The 14,470-nt window shown below is 42.6% G+C and overlaps 1 protein-coding gene and 1 long non-coding RNA gene across 6 annotated transcripts in view; one reads left to right on the top strand and one right to left on the bottom strand.

Annotated features, from left to right (window-relative positions):
- Positions 1-580: 580 nt before the first annotated feature.
- LOC125403263 (uncharacterized) lies at positions 581-13,730 on the bottom strand. Of its 5 annotated transcripts, XR_015737468.1 has the most exons (8): positions 13,591-13,730; positions 12,717-13,202; positions 11,762-11,914; positions 9,037-9,212; positions 3,712-3,789; positions 3,086-3,174; positions 1,074-2,263; positions 581-978 (listed from the first exon to the last, which is right to left on the bottom strand). It is a non-coding gene; the product is annotated as an uncharacterized LOC125403263 (long non-coding RNA). The 5 variants fall into 5 exon arrangements; XR_015737467.1 differs by having other exon boundaries at positions 581-2,302; XR_015000963.2 differs by having other exon boundaries at positions 581-2,263.
- A 208-nt stretch (positions 13,731-13,938) lies between these two features.
- Itpr1 (inositol 1,4,5-trisphosphate receptor type 1) overlaps positions 13,939-14,470 on the top strand; it is a 337,447-nt gene continuing 336,915 nt past the window's right edge. Inside the window, exon 1 of the mRNA XM_087904450.1 lies at positions 13,939-14,112. The gene's annotated coding sequence lies outside the window, so the exon portion shown is untranslated. The remainder of the gene's footprint in view (positions 14,113-14,470) is intronic.

The following is a 14,470-nucleotide window of genomic DNA, read 5'->3' as shown; positions in this document are numbered from 1 at the left end:
AGAGCCCCAGAAAAAAATATAGCCTTGCTAAAGCTTTGAATTTATCCCAATAAAATCCATGTTGTATTTCTGTCCCATGGAACTGTAAAAGAATACATTTGTATTTGTGAATGTTACTAGGTGTGTGATCGTTTGTACATCAAGGGGGAATTAGGCCAAATGTATATTTCAGCTCTAATATCTTACAGGGTGAGGATTGAATTCACAGGCAAAGGTCAGCGGGTGCACAGTTCACCACTGCACTGTATCCTTGGAAGAATGAGGCAACTTATACACACTGTGAGGGACTCTGGTCCCCACCCTCTCTCTCTGCTCTCCTTCCTCCTCCACCAAAACTATGAGAGTGATTTTGCATGGGATGCTAGTGGTAACAATCATCTAGGGACCAAATAGAGTCTAACTCTCATACCAGCTATTTAAGGGAATTTAGAAGACTATCAACTGCCCAGTTCCTGAAAACTTCAAGGAAGGGTCTCATAAACCATGGGATATTTCAGGCATCTTGCTAAGAAGCAGAAAGCTATTGGCAGAAATTTCTCTCCCACCAGCTGTTCCCAAATAAACACACAGAGGCTTAATATTAACTATAAATGATTGGCCAATAGCTCAGGATTATTACTAGTTAGCTCTTGCAACTTAAATTAACCCATTTTTATTAATCTACATTCTGCCATGTGGCTTTTATCTTTATCCCAGTTTGTATGTCTGACTCATTCTGCGTCTGTCTGGCAACTCCTCTGACTCCACCCATCATCATCCCAGCAACCTTAGTTTGGTTGTCTTGCCTACATTTCCTGTCAGCTACTGACCAGTCAGCGTTTTATTAAGCCAATTCAAGTGACAAATCTTTACAGAATACAAAAGGATTATTCCACAGCAGAAAGCCACAGGATCTCCCCAGTTCCTGGCCATTCAGTTGAAACTTCTGAAGTCATTTCCCAGGTGGTCTTCACAGTTTCCTAATAACAAGTGTGATGCCTTTGTATATAGAAAGCAAAGCACAGTTGAGTCTTTGACGCTAGCATCCATCAGAGGTACCTGCAGGACTGGTTAAAACACAGATTGCTTCTCACCTGCCATCCCTGGCCTGGGACTTCTGACTCCATCCATCTGAAGTACAGTAGAGAATTTGCATTTCTAGCAATTTCCTGGGGGACAGGCCATGCTGAGGATGCTGATCTGAGGGCTGCACTGTGAGAACCCAAGGTATTCCTCAGGAGTCAATCAATCTTCACTACTTTCAATTGAATGATCTTCAGCAATTTCTTTGAAATTTAGAACTTAACTTCTTCATCTATCAAAGGAGGTAATAAACCCATCTATGAGGATGGTGATAAGATTCAGCAGGGTGATCTATATGGAGTGCTTAGCAAACTGTGAGACCTTAATACATTGTTTCTATGGCTGGTAAGATGGCTCAGTTGGTAAAGGCACTTACTGTGAACCCAGGATAGCCTGAGTTAGATCCCTGGAACCCACATAATAGTGGAAGGAAAAAACCTACTCTACAAAGTTGTTCTCTGACCCTTGGCACACTTGCTGTGACGTGTGAACATGCACACACACACAGACACACACACATCCACAAATAAAAATAAAATTTAAAATAAATGTTCTCTAGTGTTGATCTAATGTATCTAATGTGTTGATATGACCAATAAAAAAATCACTTAGTGTGAAGAACCCTAAAAGGCCTTAGATGCACTGTCATCTGGCATGCCAAAGACAGTTAGTAAATGTGTCCTCCCCGTCTGCTCCTCCCCATAAGTCAGAAAGCTCTGCCCATAATGGATTGTCACTTCGCTTTCCTCAGGGAGACGCCAGAGGAAAGAGTCTGGAGAAAACGCTTGACACACGCCACTGAATAAAGCGGAAGCAGAAAGTTTGTAACTATTTTGTGAAAACTTGTCCAACAATAGAAAGAGGAAGTTCATTTGGGGTGTGATGCAGTGGCTGCAGAAATGAATAGATGTCAACTGGGCCAGGAGCAAATTAATCTGAACATAATTGCAGAGAAGAAAAAGGAACTGTGCCACACTCCTTTGGGAAATCTAGCAAGAAAGTCCGGCTTTAGGCTCTCTTTGTTTTCCTGTTCTAGAATAAAAAATAAATTGATATCACCATTATGTGAACAAAAAAAGACGCCGCCCTGGGAAGACTCCATTTTCTTGTGACTGTGAGGGATTCTTTGCCTGGGTCACTGGGAAAGAAGAGCGGTCCTGTGATCCCTTGTGGAAAGTTTTCATGGTGAGGACTGGCCATCCTGATGGTCAAGCAAATAAGGCAGGGGGATAAAATGCTGCTGTAATAGAAAGTCCAATTCGTTACAATGTGATAATAGCGACGCAGTGACACAAGCAGCATCAGAACGTTAATCCCATCTCATCTTTCGGGGGAGAATGGGCAGAACCGGAAGGGCTGGGAAGTTAGTTTAGTAGTTTAGATTTCCAGTGGTCTAAGAGCTGATGAACTGAGCCCAAGCTTGGCTTCTCATTCCAATACTGTGTGCGTGCAAGCGTGCGTGCATGTGTGACTGCATGTTCAAGGGTGCAGTTCTTCTGTGGATGGTTCCTGTGTGAATGTGGTGGGGAGGGCACGGAACAACCTCTGGTGTCTTTCCTTAGGCTCTGTTCTGTCTTTGTCCTGAAAAATCTCACAGTAGCTGCCTGAGCACCTGGCCCAGGGATCCTCCTGTCTTTACCCCCCTAGGACTGGTATTATGAATATGTGTTACTTAACTGAATTTTTTATGTGGATTCTGGGGATAAAATTTAAATCTCTGAGCTTACCAGATGAGCTTACCAATGAGCTATCACCCCAGCCCTTACATGCTAGCTTTTTCACACTTTATTGAAAAAAGCAGGTACAGTAGAATTACTGAAATTCCTAACATTTTTATTTTTGAGTATTTTTTCATTCTTTTGAGACAGTATTTCGGCAAGACTGGCCTTGAACTCAGGACCCTCCTCCCTAGTCTTCCCTGAGTTCTGGGATTCCAGCTACATTCAAGCCATCCCTGACTTGAATCTCCTCTTCAGACATGGCGCGGCACACCTTTAGTTTAGCCAGACATGGTGGGGCATACCTTTAGTTCCAGTATCAAGGAGGCAGAAGCAGGTGAGTCTTTGTGACTTTCGCTGAGTTCCACTTCAGTCAGAACTATACAGTCAAACCCTGTCAGGAAAAGGAAAACTACTTTTCAATCACTGATCATCAAGGTAATCCAAAGCTGAAGACTTGAGGAAGATGTCACTCATAGTGATCAGATCAAGCAACTATCTTGGAAAGATAGGAAATACCAAATGCTGACCAGGCCTAGGAAGAGAGAAGGACTCTTAGCCTCTGTTGTTAGGCATGTAAATTAGCATAGCTATATGGAAACCATAAGAAGTTTCTTCAAAAACAAATATCAAAAGTATTAACAAACATGTTATACATACTTTTTTAAAAAACTGGAGGCTAGAAAATGGCTCAGTGTTTAAGAGCACTGCTTTTCCAGAGGGAAATCCAACATTCTTTGCTGGCCTCTGTGGGTCCTGCATGCACATGCTGTGCAAACAGACAGGTAGGCAGAACATCCATACACATAAGGCAAAAATAAAGGTTAAAAACATTTTTAAACACATCAACACTACAAATACTACAGAATTTAGCAATCTAAGAACCAGCCATATATCCAAAGGAAATGAAATAAGTTTATTGGAAACAGACCTGCTTGGGCCAGTGAGATGGCGGAGGAGGTAAATAAGCGTGCTTGCTGTTGATGTGCTTGAGTTTGAGTCCCAGGATCTAAGTGGTAGAAGAAGAGAACCTACTGCTAAAGGTTGCCTTCTGATCTCTACATGTGCTCTGTGTCTGGAATGCAACACACACACACACACACACACACACACACACACACACACACACACACATTGAAATGAATATGAAAATGTAAAGAACACATCTGCACCCCTATGTTTACTGTAGCATTAGTCACAAGAGACAAGATTTGTAATCACATTAAATACCCAACATTGATGAATAGATAGAAAAAAAATGTGACACATACTTGCAATGGGCTATTACTTAGCCATTGAAAAGGATGCAATTGCTACATTGCAATATAGCAATGCTATTTGATACAACATGACTAGATCAGGAGGACATTCTATTAGGCAAAATAATCTAGACTTCCAGGGAGGGAGAGGAACTGGAAAAGAATCTGAGTCCCTTGGGAAACACCTGCAAGACGTGAAGCAAGTCAGGCATACATAATGAAGGAGAGGTAAAAAGCCATGTGGCAGAAAGTAGATTAATACTAACAGGTTTATTTCAATTGTAAGAGCTACTTGGGAAGAAGCCTAAGCTAAAAGCCAAGCTTTCATAATTAACAATATGTCTTTGTGTGTTATTATTTAGGGGGCTGGTGGCTAAAAGGAAAGTCCAACTACAGTTGGGAGAGTGTTTGCCCAGCATGAAAAAAAGCTAGGGATTCCATTCCCCCACTGAATAAAACTGGGCATGGTGGGCATGTCTGTAATTTCAGCACTTGAGAGGTGAATGCAGGAGGATCAAGAGTTCAAGGAAGGGGAATATAATGATGATATGGGTATGGACAGGTAAGAGGATGAAGGCTGGGGCCAGGAAGGATGGCAGCAGATAAGAGTGCTTACTGCTCTTCAAACACCTGAGTTCTGGTCCCAGCACCCACGAGATGGCTCACAAAGCCTGCAGCTCCAAATCCAGTGAACATTCACATACAAGCTCTTATGTAACTGGCATGCTACCATGCTTTTGTTTCTCTCAGGGAGACATCTAGGAATGAAAAGACCCAGGCATTTTGGCTCCTCTTTACTTCTCTGTGTGAGGCTTTTTAGTTCTGACCAGTCTAGGATACAAATGACTTAGTACTATAAGCTGTATCTTAATTCAACAACTATTTGAAATGAACGAATGTCTCTTAACACACGTAGTTCAATGTTAAAGAACCATGACTAACTAGCCTGTTTAAAATCCATCAGGGATCCTCATTGTCACCTTGTCTGAACTTTAGAGACACGGATACTCCATGCAGATAAATGGTGCTAAGAAATAAGTTGACTCCAGGTGTTTAAAAAACACGTATACACCAAGGATCCCCTACATAGCAGACACGTTGTTAGGAACAGGGGACTTAAAGAGAAAAAAATATCTAGGTTCAGAAGTCATTTTAAGTTCTACTTGCCAATACATTCTAAGTTCTCCTCAGAGCTCTTCACTGTGTACTTTGTGAGTGCTGCTATTTGCCAAATACGTGCCTCAAAAAGTGCATCCCATCTTATGAGCGTGAAGTCTTCAGTACCTCCCAACCAAGCTTCAGCTTTTCTGGAGAATTCTAGATGACCATGAGCCCCTCTGCCAACAAACCTTTAAAACACATCCTACTTTCCTTCATCTCAAGATTTTTCTGCTTCTACTTCATTTATAAAAGAAATAAAAACATAAAATGAGACTCGCCATTTAATGGCTGACGTTAATAAAATTTACTTGGGCATTGGGCATTTTCCCATAAACATATGGAGTTTTATTTCCTTTACTTTGTAGATGGATTGACATGTCACCAGACTTATTAGTCGTTCAAAACATAGTTTGAAAATAGGTTAGCAGGTCCCTCCTCCTTTTCCTTTCAATATTGGTGCCTCTTCCCTTGTGATATGCTCTGAAAATAAGTGAAGCAGAGGAGAAATAAAGGCTAATTTAACGTGAGAACCTACTTTCTAATGCTGATTTGGGGTCAGGCTGAGCATGGTCTAAAAAAATAAAAAGTCAGAAGCAAGGACAGACAGTTTAAAAAAGCAGCAAGTTTTTTTTTTATCCTAATGAACTATTACTCCTACTTCCTAAACCCAAACTGAACACACACACACCTTTTCTGAAGGTCAAACAACCATCCAATAACTCACTAGTTAAAAGTTAAAATAATTAGTAACATCTTACCAGGATCTTTCGTCTTAAAGGCCAAATATATTTACTTACTACTAAATGGAATCTTTTCATTCTGCCTTGTAATGTTTTCTGTCTCATGGACAAAAGAGAGAACCTCGGGAGAAAAGGCCTTGCTTCTTTAAGGAGTAGAATTCTTCTGAAAACAATTATTATTGTCTTTTAAGTAGTCTTTCATTGATAAAAGTATCATAGGCTTATTTAAAACTTTTTTCTTTAAAGAATAACTACTCATTTGGTATAGAGGATAAATGATCTATTCTGTTTCTTAAAGTTTCCCAAATATTGAGGAAGGCTTAGACTACCTCTAAATAGATTCACTTTCCTTCTCCTCAATCTGCCTCCTCCTCTCCTGCCTCCCTTTTCTTTTCATCCTCCTAAGAAGGCAGCATCAAGTATATATCCACAGAGAACAAAACAAAAGCAAGGGCTGGTTTTGAATGGAAAATGAACTGAAACCACTCAGAACCACTCCTTCACATGCTGTATTACAGTCAATAGAAACGGTTCAGTAACTTCGGACCATCTTGGTAATAAGTAATGTGTTAACAAAGAAACACTGTTGCTTGAACTGACAGGTGGCTCTGGAGGTAAGTAACTGAGGATGCTGGAGGGCTTGTCAGCATCTGGGCTGCTTTCTAGGCCACAGCTGCACACTCTGCAGTCTGCCCCTGGAAGGAAACCCAGAAGGGTAGAGGTGAAAGCCCAGGCGAGTCTAGCTTGTGAGTTAAATGGAGCCAGCCTTCCTGGTTATTGTCCTCTAAACCGCATGAAGAAATTCCTCTGGAAGGAAGGCTGTGATGAAAAGGCAGACAGCAAAAGCTCTTTGAATTCCATTGTCCTCCATAGTCCCCAGTGCCCCACAGAGTGCGTGGTAAAACAGGAAACTACTTATTCAGTACTGATTGATAGTCCAGCACTATTAACCAAGCCCTACACCCTCAGCTCTGCTGCTCTGGACTGTTTCCACCCTAATGACCCGTATTGTGAAACATGGCCCTCAAGTAATCTATCAGCATATAGGTTAATCAAAGCCTTTATCCACGTTAGACTTAAAATATGGACTCAAAAACAAGACTTAAAATCTGGGAAGGTAATAAATTGGGAATGAAAGCAAGTAGTTGCTTTACTTAAATCTGGATATACTAACATAGGACATGAAGTGAGAAAAGTTGCTGGTTTCAGTTGTTTGGTGACTGAATTAAGTAAAATTTAATACCTGGGTTAGTGATTATATTGACTGATGTCTGCAAAATTTCTCAAGTTTTCTATCTTCTGTTTCTCTTCAGAAAAGGACAGGTCTCGATTTGGAAAAGTCTTGAGAAGGCTATACTGAAATATGTAGACTTACTCAAAGCTTGGAGACTATTGGCATGAAAATTGCTAGTTATTGCTAGTTCATATATATTTTTCAACAATCTATTGAAATGTAATCTTCTTCTACATAACTGCAAATGTATCAAAAAAGACAATCAACTATAAATATTTCACACAGGGTTTTCGTCATAGCTTTTAGTAAGTCAAATAACTATAAGTAAAGAAATGTGTAATATTTTTCAGTTACATAATTGTAAAACATTTGAGATTGAGTTTCAGATACCATGGAACTTCACTTTGTGAAATTCTAATATAAATAAATCATTGCCCCAGAAGCTGGAAAATAATTGATTTTTTGAAAAACATATATGCTTTTTTACAACACAGATTCTTAAATTCTTGTATAATGTAAAGCTTCAGACAGCTACAGGGGCATATGCCTGCAATCCCAGCACTGGGAAGTGGGGAAGAATCTCGAGTTGAGGTAACTTGGGCTATACAGTGAGACCCCACCTTAAAACAATAACAAACTAACTTCATGTGTCTCCTTTGACACCTGTATTTAATTTCTGCTATAATAATAGAGTACGGCAGCAAGGTATTTCAAGGATCCAGGTCCAGTTTGTCAACCCTAACAGGTTAAGAATTAACAGTCTTGTAGATGGGAGGCGGGAGGTGGGGTTGGATGTCCTACTTTGTGGTACACCCCTGACTCTGCAAATTTCACATGGAAACAATGTGCAAGAAATTAATAGTTCTTATGTTTGTGGGATTCCAAATAATATTATAAATGCTACCCTCAGAGACAGCACAACTGTGTTTCCATGTGAAATAAAGCAGTATTAACCCTAGTCACCAGGTAACCAACTAGCAAACTCTTCTAAATTTCAGAGACAGGACAACAAATGTGGGGCCTCCACTTCAGATATTTTCTCTGGGCTGCACAGGATGCCCGAGTCTGGATGCTGTGAGATGGATTTTCTGTGTGCTGTGAATATGCGTTGCTCTCATTTGTTGATAAATAAAGCTGCTTGGGTCTATGACAAGGCAGAATGGAGCCAGGCGGGAATTCCAAGCAGAGATACAGGACAAGAGAGGCGGGATTGCAGAGATGCTAGCAGCCACCCAAGAAACAACATGCCAGCAAACCGGTAAAAGTCACGGCCACGTGGTGATACATAGATTAAAAGAAACAGATTAATTTAAATGTGAGAGCTAGTTTGATGTGGGATGTCCTGCTGTATGTGTGTTCTTGTTGGTGGATGAGTAAAGCTGCTTTGGCCTATGGCAGGGCAGCACACAGCCAGGTTGGAAGAGACAGAAAGAGAGAGCAGGCGAAGACAAGAGAGCCATGTAGCGGCCAGAGGAGAAGGAGAGGCCAGAAACTTCCTGGTAGGCGACAGCCTTATGGCGATACACAGGTTAATAGAAATGGCTTAATTTAAGATGTAAGAGTTAGTAAGAAACTTGAGCTAATAGGCCAAACAGTGTTGTAATTAATATAGTTTCTGTGTGATTATTCGGGTCTGGGCAGTCAGGAAACAAATGAGCAACCTCTATTTACACTAGTTAGTAATAAGCCTGACCCATCAGCCAAACAATTTTAATTAATATAAGCCTCTGAGTGATTATTTGGAAGAGGCTGCTGGACTGAGCAGAACAGAGAAACAGAGAAACATCCGGAGTCAGGAAATGCCTTCCATTTTTTTAAGTTCCATATCAATTTATTCTCTTTCCCGTTTTTTGTTTGATTACCAGCTCTACTTTTCCATCTCATGCAGGTTGTGGAGTGTCTTCAGGTCATCATCTCTTCTGGCCATTCATGGAGTCCCAAGAATTCATGATCCAGTAAGTGCTGAACACCTCCTCTTTGTTCAGTTCCAGGTTAGAGTTACAAAAGGTACACAAACATCCATCTTTAAAGATATTATCTTTGAAGATAAGAGAATAAAGATCACACAGGGAGCTCAAAGATAATTTAGTCTTTTGGGTATGCTTATGAGTGGGTTCTGGACCACTTAGTATAAAAACTCAAAGGACTGATACTACCTGTCTTACTTAGGCTTTCTATCGCTGTGAAGAGACACCATGGTCACTCTTATAAAGGAAAACATTTAATTGAGGTGGTGGCTTACAGGTTCAGAAGTTTAGTCCATTATCATCCTGGTGGGCACATGGCAGTGTGCAGGCAGACAAGGAAAGGTAGCTGAGAATCCTACATTTTTCAGGCAACAGGAAGTGGTCTGAGACACTAGGTGTGGCTTGAGCATATATAAGACCTCAAAGCCTGCCTCCAGAATTGCACTTCTTCCAACAAGGTTGCACCCACTCCAACAAAGCCACACCTCCTAAAAGTGCCACTCCCTTTGGGGGCATTTTCTTTCAGATCACCCCACTACCATTTGGAATGTCTGTTGGTGTTGAGGGACAAGTTCATGGGTTTTAGAAAATCATCAAAAAGAACTATATCTTCTTTCTTCTACCACACAGGATTTAACATATGACTAGGAAAGATGATCTGGTAACTATACAGATAACATCAATTTCTCTTTACTGACATTTCTCATGGGCAATGGTTGTTCATCACACCAGGTAAAAAGAAGTTAGGTCCAAGATAGAGCACATTCGATAGCTAGAGTCATGCCACTTATGGGTGACGCGGAGAAGCTATTAACAGAAACATTCAAGGCTCACTATGACAGTTATGGGTGATTGGAGATTATGCCTAGAAGAAAACCGGAAATAACTGTGTTCTAACAAGATGACATTTGCTTTGTGGCTAAGCATGGTATCAGGATGAACCATTATATTTCCCTGGCCTTGGGGATCATGTTCTTGTTTTGGTAATGCTCAGGTGAGGTTTGGAAGTGTTGTCATGTCCTGTAACTCAATGACCCAGCCGGTTGGCAAGCCAAGGATTAGCCAATAATTACATTATTCTCTCCACAAACACACGCCTTGGATGTTAAGGGCGCAACTGGATGTAAACCCTTCTTTTTCTGAATCCTGCTTTCCTTGGTACATCCTGCCACAGTAGGAGGGACCTGTGGGTGGGTTTCTCAGCAGATGAATTTAGAATTTAGTCCAAGTCTGCAGCCATGTACTGCTGACAAACACTGTTTCTATTTGTAGGGCTTCCCTGGAGTAAGCTACTGTGCTAGTTTTGGACTTTCTTCAGACTCAGTCCACAATACTGTCTTGACTGTGAAGTTCTCTGCCTTCCCTGCATGGGCATTTCAAGGGTAAAGTCACACATGGCTCCTTTTATGGTGGATTATAATTTCTTTTTACTGGGCATGTGTGTACATGTAGTATTCGTATATGGATATGTTTGCATGTGTATAGGCACATTTGTTCATGGCACATATGTATGTGTATGCATGCCAAGGTCCAAAGGTGACATTGAGTATCTTCTGCCAAGTTCCTCTTTATTTACTAAGTAGGGCTTCTCATTTTATCCAGAAGTCACCAATTCCAGCTAGTCTAGTTCGTTAGCATGCCCTGGGGCTCAGGTCTCTGCCTCTGGAGTGCTGAAGTCACAGGTCACGGCACCTGCCAGGCTTGCATGTGAGTTTGGGAGATCAGAACGTGGGTCCTCACGCTTTTATATAGTAAGGCTTTTAGCCACTGAACTATCTCCCAGCTCTGGTTTTCATTATTTGGAGTTACTTCGGGGATTTAACTCTTAGTTTTCTGTATTAGCATTGTCCAATAGAATATAACATGAGCCTCAGACTAATTTTTTAGTCAATTTAAAAAGCAAAAACCAGGAAAACCAGTCCTCTCACTTTTGAAATCTAGTCGATCCGAACTACTGTAATTACAGAATGTAATCAACACGAGTTATTGAGGATTTCTGGTTTTAAACAGAGTGTTTGAAACTAACTGTGCACCTTCCAACTACTTCAAATCTTCATTAGAAGTAGCCACCATCTGAGTACCTAAATGGCTGGCAGCTACTGGACTGGAGATGCAGGTCTAGAGAAATTCTTCCCATGAGAAAAATAAAACAGAGAAGCAACAGCCCCTCTCCTGGCCCCTGGTCATAAAGAGCAAGTCACTCGTTTCAGCATCCATCACCGTCAGCATCGCCACACATCAATAGGGATGTGTGTGCATCGTCAGGAGCCTCTTTTGGCAAAAGTACCATTCTGTGCTCCAGCAGCTTCCAGAACTTGCTAAATGTTGAACAATACTATGTGCACACACTGACATAGAAAATGATCTGGACAGCTAAAGGCTTGCATGTTCAGAAAATATGTTCATGCTGCCTTCCATAAGCTCAATACACCTTCCATTAAAAGGTTTAAGAAACTTTTTTTGGCACATCTACAGGAATGTGCAGACAGAAGAGTCAGTCCCTTTGAGTCCAGAGAAACAGTATAAACACATAAATAAAGTGTGTCTGGGGAGGGAAGGCCATGGATAAAGCAGGTAGGGGGGTTGTGTCTACCACGTAGTGAATATGAAAATGAGATACCTGTTCCGTTCCAAAAGTATTCTTTTGGACACCCATATCACAACTCCATTGTTTCCCAGGAAGATGCTCATGAAGTTAACCCTCTCTGCCTTCACCAGTTAGATCATCATGGACCAATTTGCTGGGATTGCTTGGAAGGTAGAGTCAAAGGTCCTTGGAAAACAGAACCAATTGTTTTTATGGGGGGGAAGGAGAAACAACAGATATGAAAAGGCGTGGGTTCTTCTGCTGTGGCAAGTTGGGGGTTTTCCTGAGAAGGGAGAAAACCAGCGTGAAGCAGCAGACACTAGATTTCCAAGATCAGCCAGTTGTGTGCCTTCTAGGAAGTAATGCAACCTGCATGTCTTTAGCTTCCCATGGGCTAAAAACAATGCTTCCTTAATAGGAATTTGATGAAATGATAACACTTGAAGAGCTTAAAAACAATGTCTGGGACATAAACATGCATCCATGAGATGTCTGTTAATTATTAGCTATTTTGTTCTCCTTTGTTCTTAAAGTTTCAAGGCTTCAGGCAAGACTTGAACCAAGCAATAGGGAAGGACAGCAGGCAAATAGTAACGAACATCCAATCCCTCTCTAGATAGCAAAACTATGACAAAGAAGTGACAGCGATTTATTTATTTAGGAGCAGTTCAGAGGCTGCTCCTAAAAAATGTGGGGAGGGGTCCTTTAAGGAAATGGTGATGGAGGCCCCTAAAAGCAAGTGCTTAGTATAGGTACAGGCTTGAGCTGCAATATAGACTGAAGATAACCTGGTTTCTCCTGGTCCTGAGCCATGCACCTGCCACGCAGATAGGAACAAACCCAGAGTTGGTAAAACTCAATAACATGCATGCAGGCTGAGCTCAGTAGAAGCATTTGTTAGCATTACAAGGATTACTGTTAGTAGCAGGTCTTTAGCGGGAGCAGCCAGACCCTGCTTAGGATGTTATATTTTGGCGCGCTCTCATACCCTGGCACAGTTCCTGGCCTGGCACCAGATGACACTTGGGTAACGTTTGTGGAATGAATACGTTGTAATCTGGTTTTGGGGTGTGGGGCAGGGAAGGAGAGAGGAGGACGATTTGGCCTGGGATCTAAGGACTTCTTCCAAAAGTCAAAGCCCTAAGCACTTTGCAGCTGGAGCCCTAGATACTACTGGGGGTGGGTTGAAAACCCCTTCACCCCAGATGCAGCGGATGAAGTCTAGGAGCACGCCTCGCCTAGACGCAAGCATCTCAGTGTGAGCAGCTCTCTCCGAAAGTCTTATTTTTCTGGTTTGCGGTTTATTTACTTAAGCGTTTACAAATTCCAGGAGCAAAGGGGCTTCTAGAAACCGGGTCAGGGCCGCGGTCGCGGTTTGAATTTCTTTTCTGCTTCGCAATCGCAGCGTAGGCAAGTGACAGCACCGGTTCCTTTATCTGTTCGTTGGAGAGGGTTGCGTTTCTTTTACCCCCCACTGTGCGAAGAAAGACAAGACACAGCTCGGATTCAGAAAAGGTCTCTCACACGATAAGCCCACGTCCCCAATAGCAGAAACCACTCCATTCCCAGACTTATTTTTTCAGGCAAACACTAGCACGATTTAATAAAGAATTAGAACAGATTTAATAAGACAAACTCGCTTCGTTAATCCTTGACCTCAAACACTGGCGTTTTTGTGCCTCGGATTTCTGAAATTCTTGGCTCCTGGACACAGGGCACGCGGGGGTGGTTAATAGCTTATAAAAACTTCCCCAAACAGTAATCCGAGCGCTTCCCCTCTCTCCGGCCCCTCGTGACACCTAAATTTTAGGAAAGGGAAGATATGACAGGCAAAGAGAATGGTTCACAGGGCTAGGAGATACCTCTGGGGTGACTGTGGGTCGCGTTTTCCAAACCTGGGAAGTCGGTTGTTCAGACTCAGTTTCGCCAGCCGGGCGGTCCCGCTGGACGCCCCTCCCCCTTCTCCGCGCGCGCGCGTCTATTTAGAACCCAGCCCCAGAGTTTGGGGGCTTCTGGGACTTGTAGTTCTTTTCCACAGCCCCAGGCTCCGGCACGACCTGGGACTCGGACTACATTGCCCAGGGAGCTTCCCGGCCTATATAAGTAGCCGGGCGCCGCTTCAAAGTGCAGTAACCATGTGGATGTTCTGCTGAAGCGTTTCCTCAAGCCTGCTGGGGTGGGAGGAGAGGAGGAGGTGGTGGTGGTGGTGGAGGAGGAGGCAGGGGGTGGAGAGAAAGAAAGCGCACGCCGAGAGGAGGTGTGGGTGTTTCTCTCCCATCCTAACGGAACGAGCTCCCTCTTCGCGGATATGGGATTGCCCAGCGGCTGCTAACCCCTCTCCTGGTCCTGCTCCCCAAAACCGGCGTGGCTCCCCGGTCACCAAGGTAGCTGCTGGGGCCGGGCAGAGGGCGCGGGGAGTTGGCACTGGCTCCCGTGCGCAGAAGTTTTTGCCCTGATCTCTGGGAGTTTTTTTTGGTGGCTTTGCATGCACTTGGCGTGTATTTTTGGGCTTCTTTCCCTGCGAGCAATTTCGGGAGGAGGTCTGATTTTTATTTTTTTAGGTTTAAACAACCCCAAATGTCCTCGACTCTAGTGACCAGCTTCAACCCCCTTCTCTGTACTGAAATGGCATTCCCCCAAGTTGGAAACTCTTGGAGTGGCTGCAGGAAATAGTTTTTTTTTCTCCTGTTGGGAAGGGGGCAGTTGAGGGGGTGTCATATGAGTTTGCTCAAGGAAATAATC

The sequence above is a fragment of the Myodes glareolus genome, chromosome 3, assembly GCF_982192425.1.
Source record: "Myodes glareolus chromosome 3, mMyoGla1.1, whole genome shotgun sequence".
NCBI lineage: Eukaryota > Metazoa > Chordata > Mammalia > Rodentia > Cricetidae > Myodes > Myodes glareolus.
Note: the sequence above shows the minus strand (reverse complement) of the source record. Positions and strands in the feature narration are given on the sequence as shown.